The 15072-nt window shown below is 53.0% G+C and overlaps 1 long non-coding RNA gene across 1 annotated transcript in view; it reads left to right on the top strand.

Annotated features, from left to right (window-relative positions):
• The first annotated feature begins 6555 nt into the window (after positions 1-6555).
• The window catches only part of LOC127391924 (uncharacterized), a 47429-nt gene continuing 38912 nt past the window's right edge, over positions 6556-15072 (top strand). Inside the window, exons 1-2 of the long non-coding RNA XR_007891147.1 lie at positions 6556-6752; positions 13139-13665. This is a non-coding gene — a long non-coding RNA (uncharacterized LOC127391924). The remainder of the gene's footprint in view (positions 6753-13138; positions 13666-15072) is intronic.

Here is a 15072-nt window from a genome sequence, read left to right as displayed (position 1 = left end):
GAGGCGTTGCCTGGCTCATCTCCATCCCCACCCAGTGCCTTTTACTTGCAATCCCTTAATTGTTACAAAAAGTGCATGGCTAAAGGCAGGAAGATAATGACAGTCCCTTCTCCCCCCCTTATCTCCGGGGTGAGTGTGTTGGGCAGATAGAAGGCAGCAGGGCAGGCCCGGGATGGCAAGCAGGGCTCATTTTCAGCCCTTGTTCCTGGCTTTATTCAGTGTTTTATTGCAAGTATAATTACTGCCTCTGTCAGGATCTTGCAGAGATGCTGGGCTGGCAGCAGCTGGGGTCTGTGCAGGCAGGATGTTCCCACCGTGTCACATCGTGGTGGAGGAGGGTCCTTGATGCTGCCCAGTGTCCCCAGGTCCCTTCCTCCCCCAAACCCCTGGCTGTCAGAAAATAGGGCAAAAAGTGCAGTCAGCCCAGAGCTGCAGGTTCTCTGTGCCCTGGGAAGTGGTCTCTGTGAAGGGTCATGATGGAGAGAGCAGATGGTGATGGGCAGAGAAGTGCCTGCTCTGATGTGGACAGGGCAGCATCCCTGGATGAGGCTTCTCATCCCTGAGATCCCGCACAAGGACAAGGGATCCCTCTGTGATGGTGGAGGTGGAAACCCGAGCCCACGCGTGTGCTGGGGAGGCAGGAGAACTGCCATCCTCCTGGCTAGCCAGAAGAGACACTTCTCCACGGGACAGGGGATCTCCTGGCAGCTGAGAGGGCTCGGGAGTGGGCTGACCCCCTGGGAAGTGCTCCCCAGCCAAAGCAGCCCCTCATTCGCATGCAAAACGTGCGAGGGGGGAGGGAATGAATCCCTCCACTGGGGAGCAGAGCCCGGCAACTCCGGGCAGTGCAGTAATCCTCCCCCGGCACCCGGAGCATATAAAGCACGGCGGAGCACAAGTGCCTCTCTGTCCGGTCTCTTTCTTCTCTTTCCCTTTAATAATCTTACTCTTTTGTCCCCATACGTTTACTCTCCCTGTCATTGTCCCCTTCTGCTCCGGAGCTGGCTGCCCATTGTGGTCAGACCCTCTGCCTTGGAAGTGCTCATAGTGACACCTGTTTGTTCCACTGTGTTTTCCAGGACACCTGACGTATTTGTTTTCTTTTTCTATTTTTTTTTTTTCTTTCCCCTCAGGTTTAGGGTCTATTAAGTTTACTCCTTCTTCCCCTGCCCTGGGAGACCCAGTTAATGAGTAACCATAGCGTGCTTGGAGGCAGCTGTCTCAGACAAACTGACGGAGACTTTTTTGGAGCTGCATAAGGGAACGTTTGTTCTGCAGCTTCTCAATAGATCCTTGTGCAGGAGGCAAGAAGTGTGGGGAGAGAAAGAAAGAGACACTAAATCACTGGATTCCTTGAAAATCTCCCTGCGTGTGTGTGTGTTTTTATTCCTTTTTATAATAGATGTTAGTTGAGTCACCTTTTCAAGTTTAAATAATGAGTTTATCTTCACAACAGAGCACACAATGTACTTTTTAACAGCATTTTGGCTCTAAAAGTCTTTTAAAGTAACTTAAGTATAAGCCACACAGCCTATGTATACCCTGGCATGGGGTTAGCCTCACAGGAGTGTGGATTTTCTTTGTCCCCATGTGGAGCAGATATTCCTCTTGCAGTTCATAATTTTATCTGGTCCCTTCCTTTACTTCTGTTGTGTGGAGATGTTTTGGGGTGTTTGTTGGATCTTTGCCATCTGGGTAAAGGCTGTTTTGTCTTCCCCGATGGTCCAGGTAGGGGAGAGGCAGAGGAGACTGGGCAGTGGGTCCTGTGCCCCAGGTCTCCCGCATGACCTTGGTGATGGCCTTTCAACCTCCCTTCCCTGCTTTGCTTTTGTCACTCTGCAAGCAGGTAACAGATTTGCCTTTTCTTACACTTGCATCAGCTTTTTCCTTCCTAGGTGCCAGGATGCTTGTGGAGGGGGGGTGGGATTTTGGGAGCAGGCAGGGTACCAAATTGCTCCTGGCTGTCTTGCAATGTCTCTCCCTCTTTCTGTGGCTCCATAATTCCTTGGTTCATGTCCTCTCTAGGTTTCTGGTGGGCAGCTGTGCACCTCGCAGAGCCTATTGTGTGCCTGCTGTGTGCTAGGGAGCAACCCACTGACCTGCCAATGTCCTCATGTGGCTCAGGTCGCAGTCCTTGCTCCTGGTCCCTACAGCTGGACTGGCACATGGCTGCTTTGCAGCTCAGCTCTGTGCTCTCACCCTTTCCTGTCCTTCCCAAGGACCCGCCAGCTCCTTCATGGTCCAGGCTGGGACCCAGCACCAAGGAGAAAACTGAAAATGTGTAACCACACTTTTCCTCCTCTTTTACAAAACCTCAGAGATTTTTTTTAATTTTTTTTTTCTGAGTTTTTATTTTTAGGTTTGTTGTTGGTTGTTTTTTTTTTTTTCAACTTTAGGATTGGTTCAAGTTTTGGGTAAAGATTCAGGTTGTTGGTGTTTTACCTGAAATGCAGCTCCCTGCTCCCTGGAGCAACAGCTCTTTACTGGCTCTTGCAGACACCTGGCACTCTCAGTGCATGAAATAGAAAGCTTTTTGTTTCCATATTTCAAGATATTTATATATATTTAACTGGTTTGGAGAGGGTATTTGAAGGTCAGAGGACTTCCAGAGGTTACAGTGCTGGCCAGGCTCTGGGAACAGCCATCCCGTGAGAACTCATTCCCAGCTCAGCCTTCCCAAATCTCTTTATTTTGCCGGTGTTGGTGCCCATCATTAAATGCTTTTAAAAAATAAAATAATCATCAGCAGAATCCAAGGTGAACTTTATAGATGTGTGATTCACAAACTAGGGTGGTAAAAGCAACCCGACCTGGGGCTGTGAACCCAACCGTGCTACAGAGGAGGTGTTTGTGTTAACAAAACTTTTACAAGAAGAAGCAGTTTTGGGGCTCCACCCTCCCAGGAAAGGCTGGTGCAGCTGCAGGTTAGGGCAGGTGGGCTCCAATCCATGGTGCTCCAAGGTCCTTTACCTGTTTGGAGGAGTCAGCAACCTGCTTCTTTCTCCATGCAAAATACATCAGTATCCCAAGGATATTTTCAGCTGGAGAAGAACTGGTGCCTGTCCATCCTTCTGGTGGCATCTCAGCCCTGTTCAGCAGTGTAGCTGGGGCACAGAGACCCCAGCCCCAAAGCCAGCCCTGAAGCAAGGTGCAGAACTCTGCAGCAAAACCCTCTTCACTTTCCATTTGAGGATTTCCTCTGCTTAAAACCTTTCACAAAACAACTGGAAGCTGGAACCAGCAGCCATGGACAATTCTGTCCCATGTTGGGCAGCCCTTGGAACTCCTCGTGGGGATAAAACCCTTGGACCACGCTGCCTTGTCCTCCTCTTGGGATAAGGTTGCTTTCAGCAGCTCTAAGCAGATCTGTTGGCAAACCACGGGTTTTCTTAGACTTGGAAACATCTGGTTGACATTCTTACGTCCACAGGCTCTTGTGTAATTATCCCTATTACCTGAGCCACATGCACTTTATCTTGTTTTATGGGCAATTCTCCTCTCCCTCCCTGCCCGCACCACCCACCACCATCACACGAGCACACGGGGCAACTTCTCTAATTAAAACTTTGTGCTTTCTTCCTCTGGCTCAGGTCTCCCCTCCCCATCTCAGCAGTGGCTGAGGAATGTGAGACAGGAATGCTGTCCTCTCCCAAGGAGCCAGGGAAGCGGGGGCGGGGGTGGGGGGGGTGGCTATCACTTAAAAACAATGTCTCTGTGTTTGCAGCCGCTGCCGTGTCACGCGAGGCCGTGCACACCCCTCATCTCCTGCCTCACCTGGCACCAGCACGGCAGAGTTCAGCATCTCCCAAAACCTTTTCCCATCAGGTCTCCTGCTTGCAAAACCAGGGCTGGGAGCATCCCACAAATCGACACTGAGCTTCTCTGTGAACGAGCAGCTCATTTTTCTATGCCAATTCCTTCCTCAGACCCTCCTGGGAGGCTGGCTGGGGGGCTGGCTGCCAGGCAGAGGAACCTCACCAGCACCTGGGTTCTTGCATGGTCCTTTACTCCAGTCAGATATTGTTGGAAAAAGCTGCTGGAACCTCATGGAGCTTGAGTCTCTTCAGGTGGTGGTGGCTGATGATGCTGTGTCCTGTGGGCTGGTGGCTTGGAAGGAAGTGCCCCTAGAAAAGGTAGCAAGGCTTCTTAATTGAGTTATAAAAATGGTAATTTGCCTTCTGAAAACCCAGCTCATCCACAGCTCTGCTTCCTCTGGGAAGCCCGTGGGAGCCTGTTAGAGACAGGTCTTGTTGGATCAGCAGGAACCTTCCCATTGACTCCAGTGAGCTTTGGGTCTCATCCTGCCCAGCAGCATCACAAGGCCAAGTGCTCCCCTCCCACCCGAAGTGCTGCAGAGTGGCTGGGCCAGTGCTGCATCCCTGTGTCTGTCTGTCCGTCTGCAGCCAGGGTTTATGATCTGAGCTGCTTTAGGAGGCAGGTCCTGAGGGACAGCACGCCTGGACCTGGGCACATCCAGCACCTCCCTCCCCACTGTAAATACCAAATTACCATCTGCTGCTTTTGGCACTGAAACTGTTACTTTCCATGCTCGTTCTTTGCTCCCGAGGTTTCTCACCTGGTGCCCACCTGTGTTTCTCATTTGCTGGTTCAAGCCCTGACACATTTATGAAGGTGCAATCTCTTCTGGGCGAAGGATTCCCAAAAGCTGGAGCAAGCAGGGCTCCAGAGCAGAGGGAGAAGGAGCAGGCAGCTCTTCTCTGCCTGTGACTCAGAGGCAGAGCAGTCAGTGTCTGCTCCCACACAGCCAGAAGAAAATAAGCTCCATCATTTTGCTGACTGGCAAGGAAAAGCAGAAGGAGCAGCCACATTTCTGTGCTTGAATAAAATCAGCGGAGCTCGAGGAGGCTGGAAGCAGGATTTTCCTGCCACTTCCCAACAGTGAAGGATCCTCAGGCAGACAGTGCTGCACCTCTCGGGGCCTGAAGCTGCAGAGACTTGTAGAGGTGCAAGTCTCCAGCTCTGGGCTGGCACAGGTAGCCCCTTTGGGACAACAGATCCCACGGGAGCAGCACCCAGGGCCCTGCTGCTCCACGCTGGCACGGTCCCACCAGCTGAGTGACACGGGGACAGGATGGGGTGGCTCAGGGGGACAGGTGGGGGCTGCAGCACAGCCCCACGTTTTCCCAGCTCTGGCTCTTCACTGCGAGTCACACTCTGGCGCTCGCCAAACAGGTTTTAATTTCCAGAACGTGGGGATGAAAAAGGCAACACATCCCCCTCCTCCACACTGCTAAAATAGAATTTTTCCCCCCTCTTTTTAATATACCATAAACGATGACCTTTTACCTCCTTAAGCAGGCAGCCAACACAAGCACAACAATGTGATTTGTGCAGCGTTTCAGCTGCGGTTTCTTCAAGAAATTCATCTGGTCTCGAAGCAATTAAGGGAAGGGAAGCATTTCCACTCCGGCTTTGGGCCCTGAAAAACTGCCAGGAGGGTTTTTTTTTTCCCCTTCCCCTTCGCTCTCCCTCTTTTCCCCCCAGCCCCCTGGCTCACTTGTCTAGAAAACTGCTGTGGTTTCCCTTCGGCAGCTCTCGTGAGTGCGTGAGGATAAATCCCAACCCAGCGCAGGTGGGAAAATGCTGGATCTGGGGTCCCTGCCCCTGCACGGCTGATGGGCTGGGACATTGGCCACCCAGAGCTGAGCCTGCTGACCATCTGGACAAGGGCTGTGAGGGATTATCCCCCCTGACTGGTACCTTCTGCACCCTCCACCTTCTTCCCTTCCCAAAAATTCACTTGTCCTTCTGGCAGAGGGCACTGGGAGCAGTGGTGCTGGTCCTACCTGTTGTCACCTGCCTTGTGCCTGGTGACACCTTTAGGGCATTTCCCTGTACAAAGCCCTGGATGGGGTTCATAGAGCAGCAGGGAAACGTGTGGGACAAGGCCCTGTCTCCCCCCGGGTGTGTGGGTTACTTTGCCTGGACAGAGCCTGGTTGCAAGAACGGGTCTTAAATTAGCCCCTAAGTCAACAGCACAGTTAATTGCTCATTCATTCCCCAGATGGGTTAATAATTAAATTAAATTAATAATTGGGACAATAATTAAACTAAAGAATAACCAATACATGGGACAATTGAAGTAATCGGTCTTCGTGCTAAGTGTTTGGTGGGGTTACTCATTTACCCAGCAGTTTATGGGATGGATTCTGCACTTGGCCAGTTTGGCGTCGGGATGCGACTCCTGGAGCCCCGTGAACTCCGGGGCTTTTCCAGGGAAAACCACCGGCTTTTTCCAGCCCTTTCCCAGTCGGAGGGGTCCCGGTGAGGAGCAACTCCCCCCGCTCCCGACCGTTCCGGGGTCTCCGCCGCTCCCTCCCCTCGGCGGGCCGGGCCGGACAGACGGAGGGAGGGACGGAAGGACGGAGGGAGGCGGCTCCCGGCCCGGGGGGGAGGAACTACAAGTCCCGTGAAGCCGCGCCGCCCGCCCGCCGCCGCCGGGGCTATATAAGGGGGGAATGGCCCGGTCCCCGCAGTCGGAGCATCCCTGGCCGCGCCGCCGCTCCCGGCCGCGGCCACCTGCGAGCCCCGGGGTGGCTCCTGCACCGGGGGGTGGGAGCGGGGCCGTGCCCGGACCCCCGGAGGGGTGTGTGGATATGGAGGAGGATGAGGATGGTGATGCCGATGCCGCTCCCCGCGCCGAGGCACCCGAAGCCCCGGGAGTGTTTCGGCGCTGGCGGGGGGATGTGGGGGAAGCGGCTCGGAGGCGGCAGCGGCGCGGCCCGACGGAGGTAGGTGCCCTGCTTGGCCCGGGGTGGGGGGCGACGAAGAGGGTCCTGGGGGGGGGTCGAGCCCCGCAGCCCAGCCGGGACACCCCCGCCGTGCTCCTGCCGTGGCCCTGCCCGGTCCCGTTACACGGTGCGGTCCCCGGGAGGGGGGCTGCGGGTACGCCCCGGGGGTCTCGGCACGGGGGAGCTGGGCGGGTTGCGGACCCCCCCCCGCAGTGCCGGCCTCTCCGCCGCTCCCCGTGTCGGCTCCTTCCCGGTACCATCCGCCTTTGTGTCCCGCTGGGTCCAGGCCGCCCACCCGGGGCTCCTGCCTGGGGATGCTCCTCGTCCGGGGACGGAGCGCGGAGGGGAGGGCGAGCGGCGGGTCCCGGCTGGGCAGAGAGGGAAGGATTCCTCTTCTTTCTTGGAAAAAACAGCGTGCCTGTTATATTTCTTGAGTTTTTTGTTTGGGTTGGGTTTTTTTTGTTTGTTTTGTTTGTTTGGTGGCTTCTTTCCTGGTTTTGGAAGGGGGCCACCGCGATGTTTTCCCTGCTCCTCTTCAGAGAAAACCGTGGTCGAGAGGCTCGTACCGGCTCTGTGCGCCCTGGGCAGGTGCCTGGCCACGGTGATGGGCGAGGGATGGCCCTGGGGAGCCCGGCAGCCCCCCTGCTGCCCATTCCCCTGCTCTGCTGGGGGCCGAAGGGTCCCCCCGACCCTCAGTGCTGCCTGGTGTGAGCCCGGGGGTGAGGAGCACTCGCCTGGGGCTGGGGATGCGAGGGATCTGTGATGCACAAGAGCACTTTTGTGTGAATTCTGGAAAAATATGAATGACTCCCTTATTTTGCTCACTACAACAAAAAGACCACACCAGTCTAGACCTGCAACCAATAACACACACAAAAATTAGTGCTGTCTGCTCTGAGGGACCCAGAATGTTGAGGACAACACCAGCCCTTCCAGCGTGCTGGTCCGTACGGAGGGCGAGGGATGCTTGTTTGGGGAAAGGATGTTTGAGGTTACTTTGATATAAACAAGACAAGCTTGTATTGCCCAGACATTGTTAGTGTTGCTCTCTGCTGGCTTGGAATGTGTTTCCTCTGAAGGGTTTTTGAGACTAGAGGAATTGCTCAGCTCTCTTGCTAATTGAGACATCTTTTTATAATCAGGGTCACAGCTGGTGGGATGGAAGAGGGTGGAGAGGGCTGGTGTGCAGTGACTCAGGCCTAGGGAGGAAGCTGCACTTCAGTTTGCCTGCCTGTGTGAAGGGGAGATTCCAACTTGGGGGCTGGAAGAGTGTGTGCAAGGATGCTTTTCTTCCTTACTGTCTGGCAGGTGGTGTTTTCAGGACATCAGCTTTCTCGTTTCCCTGTAAGATTAGGTGGATGGGTGAAAAAAGTCTTTCCACATCTCCCCAATTAATCTTAATCCTTTCCACCAGTGTGGAATCAAACGTGTACCGAGTTTTGAGTCCTCTGCCTGGGGGACATCACAGGGCAGAGGGTGCTGCAGTAGTTTTGTGCTCTGCTTTCTCAAAGGCTTTGCTGCAAAATGAGCCAGAACTGCTTGGACTTGCTCTTCCTATAAAGCTGCTTTTTTCCAGTTACTTTCCACAGGCAGGTGTCTCAAACAAAAGCCAGATGTGACACCTCTCAAGCTTAACTTGATGTGTTGGTGAAAACCTTTTCTTGGGGAGCTGTTGAGTGGCAGTGGGGTCACTGGCAGCAGCCCCTCTGACAGTGGGGATGTGAAGCTTCCTGATGGGAAGAGGGTCCCTAATCTCTGTGAGGGTGATTTGTGAGCACAACCTACATGAAGAGAAACACAACTCATTTCTTGCACTGGCAGGAGGCAGTAAAATCACTCTTGTGACCAGGAGTGCTCCCTTTGTGGTGTCTCCTGAGCTGTGGGGCAGGAGGGCTGTGCTGTGGGAGGTGGATTTCCACTGTCATGGCAGAAAGCCAGCGTGGGGAAGCCTGAAGCTGGTGGGGTGGGATGTTGGCTGGGGTGGGCAGCAGCCACTGGTGGGTTTCTCTGCAGGGCTCAGTTGCTGGTGGATTTGACTACAGTGCTTGGAGATGCTGGTGCTGCAGCTGCTTCTCCTGACCAACAGGCTGGGATCAGAAATGTGTGTCCCTGCCTGTCCACCTCCAATGAGCCAGAAAATCAGTGCCAGCAGAGTCCAGAATGGTTCCTCCTGCCTGCAGCAATGGGGCTGTAAGGGCCATGGGGGAAACAACCCAAACGGTTTGAACCCCACAGCTCTTGAGCTTTGTGCCCAGTTCAGAGACACTGAAATGGGGCTTCTTCTGGGCTGCTTCTTCTGGGCTGCTTCTCCTGGGAAAGGGCCCTGGCCAGAGCCTTCTGGAACTGTGACCTGGGAAAGACAGATTCAGCCCTTCTGGGCTGGAAGAGGAGGGATGGCTTAAAACACACAGGGGAAATTGGTGGTCACGCTGTCACTGGCAGTGGACATCATGGACTGTTTGAGAACCAGCTAGAAATTAAACTATATATTACAGAGGGTTTCATTAGTCTTTAAACCAGACTCAGGTGCCATCTACACTTGCCTGACTTGGGGCTTGGTGTGTTACAGGTTGCAGAGCAGAGAGGATTTTGGGGGTGCAGGGACCTGACTTGACTCTTTTGTAACTGAGCTCTTCTGTCTGTAGTGAGGCAAGCTGTGAAAACTGGGAGCCCTGGGCTCCCACCCGGCCCTTCCAAGGGCTGGATTCTGGTCTGCATTCCTCTTGTACTTGGTTTCAAATGTGTTTGATACAGTAGCATCACTTCTCCTTGGTGCTGGGTGTTTTTTAGTAGCAGCTGGCTCAGATCTAGACTGTTTCGGACTGAAGCTCTTCTCTCTGGGGGTTCTTCTGTGTAAGAAGTGATCCCAGCGCCTTCAATTTTAGGAGCTCAAATGTCTCGGGCCACACCCGCTCCCCCTCCCTCTGCCTCTGGGAGCCGCAGACAATGGGGGGATAATGCCAGGAGCACAATGCAGCTTGCTGGGGGGTTTTTTGTTTGTTTGAACTTTGAACAGAAAAGCAAAGCAACAAAAGAAAGGGCAAGAAAAGCACAGTGTTTTGCCAGCTACCAAGGCCGGCCAGAAAGTTATAACTGCATGACAAAGGGCAGCCTTGTGCAGAGTGGCTTATTTCATTAGAAAGATGTATTTAAAACAAAAACGAAGGGGCAAATGCAAGCATAAAGTTCCCCGTGTTAGTACAAACACTGCATGAAAACACTTTTATTACCTCCTATAACTCCCTAATAAATACTGTTCCTCTTTGATGAAAGCTCTTAACACAGGATTAGGCTTTACAGTGCGTTGCCTTATTAGTCCCTGGAGACAGAGCCTGTGTTCAGTGTGGCTTCGTGTCCTGCTCTGCAGCCTGGTTTCACAGCTTCAAGGCTTCCTCCTTTCGTATTTTTTGGGGTTTTTTTCCCCCCTGTGGCAACATTTGAATTGCAGGCAGAGCTTTTCTGGACCAGCACCCAAGAGGGAAACTGAAATGAGTGCGGTTGGGGAGGTTGTTCTCACCTCTAGTTCAAATGTGTCTTTTCCCAAAGGGAGCTGATGAGATGTGAAGACCTTGTCCCCAGGGTTGTGCTGCACCCATGCCCTCAGAAGGTAACATTTTGCCTTCAATTGGCTGGCTCCTCCTGCCAAGCCACAGATGTTTTTTGAAGGCTAAACCCGAAGCCTTTAACTAAATGTGTTTGATCCCTGGGTGGTTGTGCTGCTTTCTGAAAAAAACCCACCAAAACCAACCAACCAAAATCAAAACAAAAAATCCAACCCAGAATGGGTTTGATATTGGGAGCAAACATTACCTTGTCAAGGTCTTCTTAAAGCTCCTTCTTCTTGGGTTTCATTCTTGCCTTTGTTCCTTGGAAGGGATCAGAGCTGTTGTCTGTTGGGTGCAGCTGCAGCAAAACCTTCCGTGGCCTCTGAAGGAGGAGATGAGCAGCCGTGGCCCTGTTCTCAGGAAAGTTCAGCCTAAGACAAGCCTGGACCTCTTGGGTCTTGGTCACAAGGGCCAAGAAGTTTTTGCATGGAGCTTTAGACTGGCTTTGAAGGCTGCTGTGGGCTGCTTGAATGTGTCCTGGCCTGGGTCAGATGGATGCAAGGATGCTCCGGGACATCAGTGTCACATCCTCTCCAGTTGGGGGTCTTCTTGCTGTCATTCAAGTTCCCTTCAGCTCCTGCTGGTGGCCCTTTAAACTGCACTTTCAGGCCAGCATGTTTCAGGAGTGGCTTCTGAGTCATGGATGGTTTTCCTGAGTTGGTATGAGGAAACATCTCTGGTGTGTGGGCTCATGCTGACAGCCAGAGGTGCAGAGAAGGTCCCTTTAGGATTTGTAGGTCGAATGACTATGGTGTTTCTTTGGCAGGTGGCAGAGGGATGAGGAAATGTCACATCTGGGCTGTGGTTGCTGCTGTGTGAGATGCCAGCCACGCTGCAATGCAGTCCCCAAGAGCTGAAATAAGTCCCTCTGAAAGTGGCTGGGATCTGTTGGTGCTAACCTGGAGCTGAAGCTCACCAGCCAAAGTGCTGGGGCTCTGGCTCCTCTTTCTGGGCTATGTAAAACTGAGTGTTTGCAGAAAATTCTCCATCACAGTTATGGAGGAGGAGCTGCTCACCTGGAACTGGCTGGCAGGTCTCTCTGTCCACATGAGAGGTGGGCAGGGTGTGTGCTGGCCATGGAAGTGCCAGGGGGTACACACAGTTGCTCCTGTGTCACTGGCAGGATGGTGGCATCCTGGCTCCGCCTGGTCCATCAATGGACATTGGAGTCAAACGTTGCCGCTGGGAGATTTCTTTCTCTGGACCTTGTTGCTTCTGAGGCAGGAGGACTTGGAGGCAGCTGGTCCTGGGAGGAGAAGGTGGTTTGTGTAGCTGGCACCTGTCTGGGAGGAAGGAGGGCATCTCCTGCTTCCAGGGGTTGGGCAGCTCCCTTGGCAAAGGGACACTGGACAGTGACCATCATCCCACCTCTTCTGTTTGTCCAGATGGTGCAGGTCACATCTTCCTAGCAGAGGCATCGGGACGGGGGAGGGGGGATGGGGGGGGGGGGGCTTCCCAGCCCTGCAGACTGGATGGGAAATAATGATCCCCTTTTTATAGCTTCTTCAATTGTTCCTGAAAATCCTTTTTAAAAGGAGGAAAGTTCCTTCCTTCCTTTCAGCTCCTGATATCTTTAAGAATTCCCTCTATTGTGAGCCCAGGACAGAGACCCTTCTATGAGGCTGCACAGACACTCTTCAGAGGCCCCCTCCCCGTGCCCCCTCCCACCCCATCCCAACAAGCCCCCATTCTCCTCTGAAGAGGGTCCCTCTGTCTAACGCCAAGTAACTCTTAAGGGTAGCATTTATCCTCGGGCACTCAGCTCACAAAGAGTGCTGGAGTGTCAAATAAACTCACTCCAGCCTGCAAAGAGAAGAGGAAGAAAATACAAAACCCCCTTTATTTCCACCCCTGCAGGGAAACAAATACGGACTTTGTGCTGGAGAGCAGCAGCGCCCTAACGAAGCAGGGGAGTGTGAGCACTAATGTACCTCTAATAAAATGGTGTGTGCAGGCACACGTGATGGGCTGTGCAGGGACCTGGCAGGGGAGCCATACATCAAGATCCCTCCATCCTGTGTGTCCCCTGCTTTTGAGGCAGAGCCCATCGCTGCTGGCTCTGGCAGCGGGTTGGTCATTTCTGTAGGTTTGCTTTTGGAGAGGGGCAAAGGGAGGGAGGTGTTGGTTCTGCCCTGGGCTCCCTGCTGAGCTGGTCACCAAAGGTAAGGGCCACATCTTCAGCAGACACTGGAGCTCTGACCAGAGCTGCTGCAGGTGCTGGTTTCATCAGGAAGCTCTTGCAGGGGGGATTCAGCTCCTTGCCCTGCTGTGGGGGACTTTGCCGTGGGAGATGCTGGTGCTGCACATCCCTGCAGCTGTTGTGCTGCCACCAGTGCCAGTTGTCACCTCTTGTGTGCCTTGTGGCTGCACTGGCTGCACTTGCCTTTGCTGCTGTGCAGAGGAGATGTGCTGTTCTGTGAAGAAATTGTCTGTTCTCTGTGTATGGATTTAAACTGGTCCTACATGCCAGGAACCAGTGTGGTCAGTAATGTCTAAGCAAGGAATTGGCCAGTACTGCCTGCTCCCTGGGGACGTGTCCCCCAGCTTGGCCAGTACCTCAGCCCAGCAGTAGCCAGAAAAATCCTGCTTTGTGATGCTCCATCTTGGTACAGTCCTAGCTGCTACTGCTGAGTTTGGGAGTATTTACATGGGATGTGCTCAGATGCCACCAGAGGTTCCTGCAGTTGACAGCAGACCTGGATAGCAAGGTGCAACTCCAGCTGTGCTGTAGTGGCCAAGGGTCACTACTGTCCCCTTGTCCTTACACTTGGTTTTCCACAGGTTTTGGTGGCTTGTCATTACTGGAAGGAGAAGATACCATCAGCTACAGGAGTTGTTGTACTGTCCTGGTACCTAGAAGTGAGGAGGCAACAGTCTGACCATGCACAGGATTGGGACTTCTCCATTTCCACAAAGTGAATGGTCCTGAGCCAAGAGGATTTGTCTCTGGATGGTTTATCTCTGCTGGCATCTCTGGAGTCATAAGCCCTCATGGACTGGTGTGGATTTTGGATGCTCCCTTCTGTCTGTAGCTGGGAATGTCATGGCCAGAAGGCTGCAGGCACTTGCTTTTCTCACACTGGTGGATTACTACCTTTGGCATTATTGTGCTAGTGCTGTGGTTTTTACTAATCTGGTGGAACTGGCTTCGTTACACAAAGCTCCTGGTTGACAGTTGTGGAAAAGCAGCAGTTACAGCCCAATGCTACAATATCCTTTCTATTTCTGGGCTACTTACTCTGAGCGCTGTGGCTCTGGAGGAGGAAGGACTCCATGCACACGTGTAGGACAAATCCTGCTGGTCTCAGGTGAGTCAAGAATACATACTTTTCCCTTTTTTGTAACCCTTCCTGTGGGACTGACTTCTTTGAAAATCATATTGTCCTTCATTTGAAGAAAAAGAAATGCCCAGCCTAGTGACCTGCTGCTCCAGGGGGAACAGGAGAGTAGAAAGGTTTGTTTCTGACAGCTGAAGTGGTTTTCCCCTCCTGGTTTAATCAAAGCACTGACTTTTTGGTACTATTTGAGCCTGAGATCCCTAATATGAGTTTTCTTCCTGGAGTTCATTTGCTGAGTAGTGGACAAAGGAGCTAAAGCGAAGCAGCCCCTGAGCAGGTTTTTCTTTCTTGCCCTGGTGAGGGGGAACCCTGCTGGCTTTCTGCACTTCAAAGTGTGTTGGTGGTGGCTGGTGGGGGGGGAGGTCAGGGGGAGGAGGGGAGGGGGCTGCTGCTTGTTAGGCTTACTGGGAACAATGGGTGGCTTGTCTGGAGGGTACCGTGGGGCTCCTGGTGCCTGGGTGGATGCAGGGGATGAGCTGAAAGCAGCCAGGATCCCTTCAGAGGGCAGTGCACTGGAAGCCTCCTTGAAACAGAAAATCTACGTTGCTGGGGAAGGCAGGGAGCTGCTGGAAAACAATGCCAAGGCTTTGGATTTGGAGAGGACTTGTGTCAGTGTTGATATCTTGGGACATGATGCTGGGAGATGGGCCCAAGGGGCTTTATAGGAGCAGCTGAGGATTAAATGTGGGATTTTCTGCCCGGAGGGGAAATTGAGGTGGTGACTCCTGTGCTGGGAAGGTGGGGTTTGCCCTCCCCAGCCCTGGGTGTTGTCTCTTGTTCAGAGGCAAATGCAATGATCCTGTCTTGGTTTTCCTCTGGCACTGGACACCTGGTTTTGTTGGTCCCTGTGTGTTTTGGTCAGGACATTCCCCTTCAGCCCCTGTTCCCTGCACAGGCTCTGGGGCCCTTTACTCCAAACTGGGGTGGATCCAGCTGGTTTTGGGGCACAGAGCAGAACTGAGCCTTAGACTTGGGAAGGTGCTGTGGTTCCCCCTGCCCAGGCTGCTTCCTCAAGTGTGGATTTCTTGGTAGTGAACTTTGTCTCCTCTGGGAGAACAAGGCTGAGAAATAAGATGAGCAAAGGGAAAATGGCTACAGGGGAAAACTTGATTTATTTATTTATTTATTTATTTTAAAATTACATTTCTGTTTTGAGTAAGAGCCCATCTGTTCTGGTTTGCTGGTGATCAGTCAGTCCAAGAAGCCTGAGGCAGGCTGGCAGGAATTTGAGGTCTATGCTTGTGTCTGTCTGGGAGCATTATGGCTGTGGACATGTTCTGCAGCTGCTGAGCAGTGGGCTGTGCCAGGATGGTTACAGGGCAACAGAGGAGTTTTACAGCTGCTGTTCATCCCTTTGACTGGACGTAGATCCAGCAG

The sequence above is a fragment of the Apus apus genome, chromosome 17 (genome assembly GCF_020740795.1).
Source record: "Apus apus isolate bApuApu2 chromosome 17, bApuApu2.pri.cur, whole genome shotgun sequence".
Taxonomy (NCBI): Eukaryota; Metazoa; Chordata; class Aves; order Apodiformes; family Apodidae; genus Apus; species Apus apus.
Note: the sequence above shows the minus strand (reverse complement) of the source record. Positions and strands in the feature narration are given on the sequence as shown.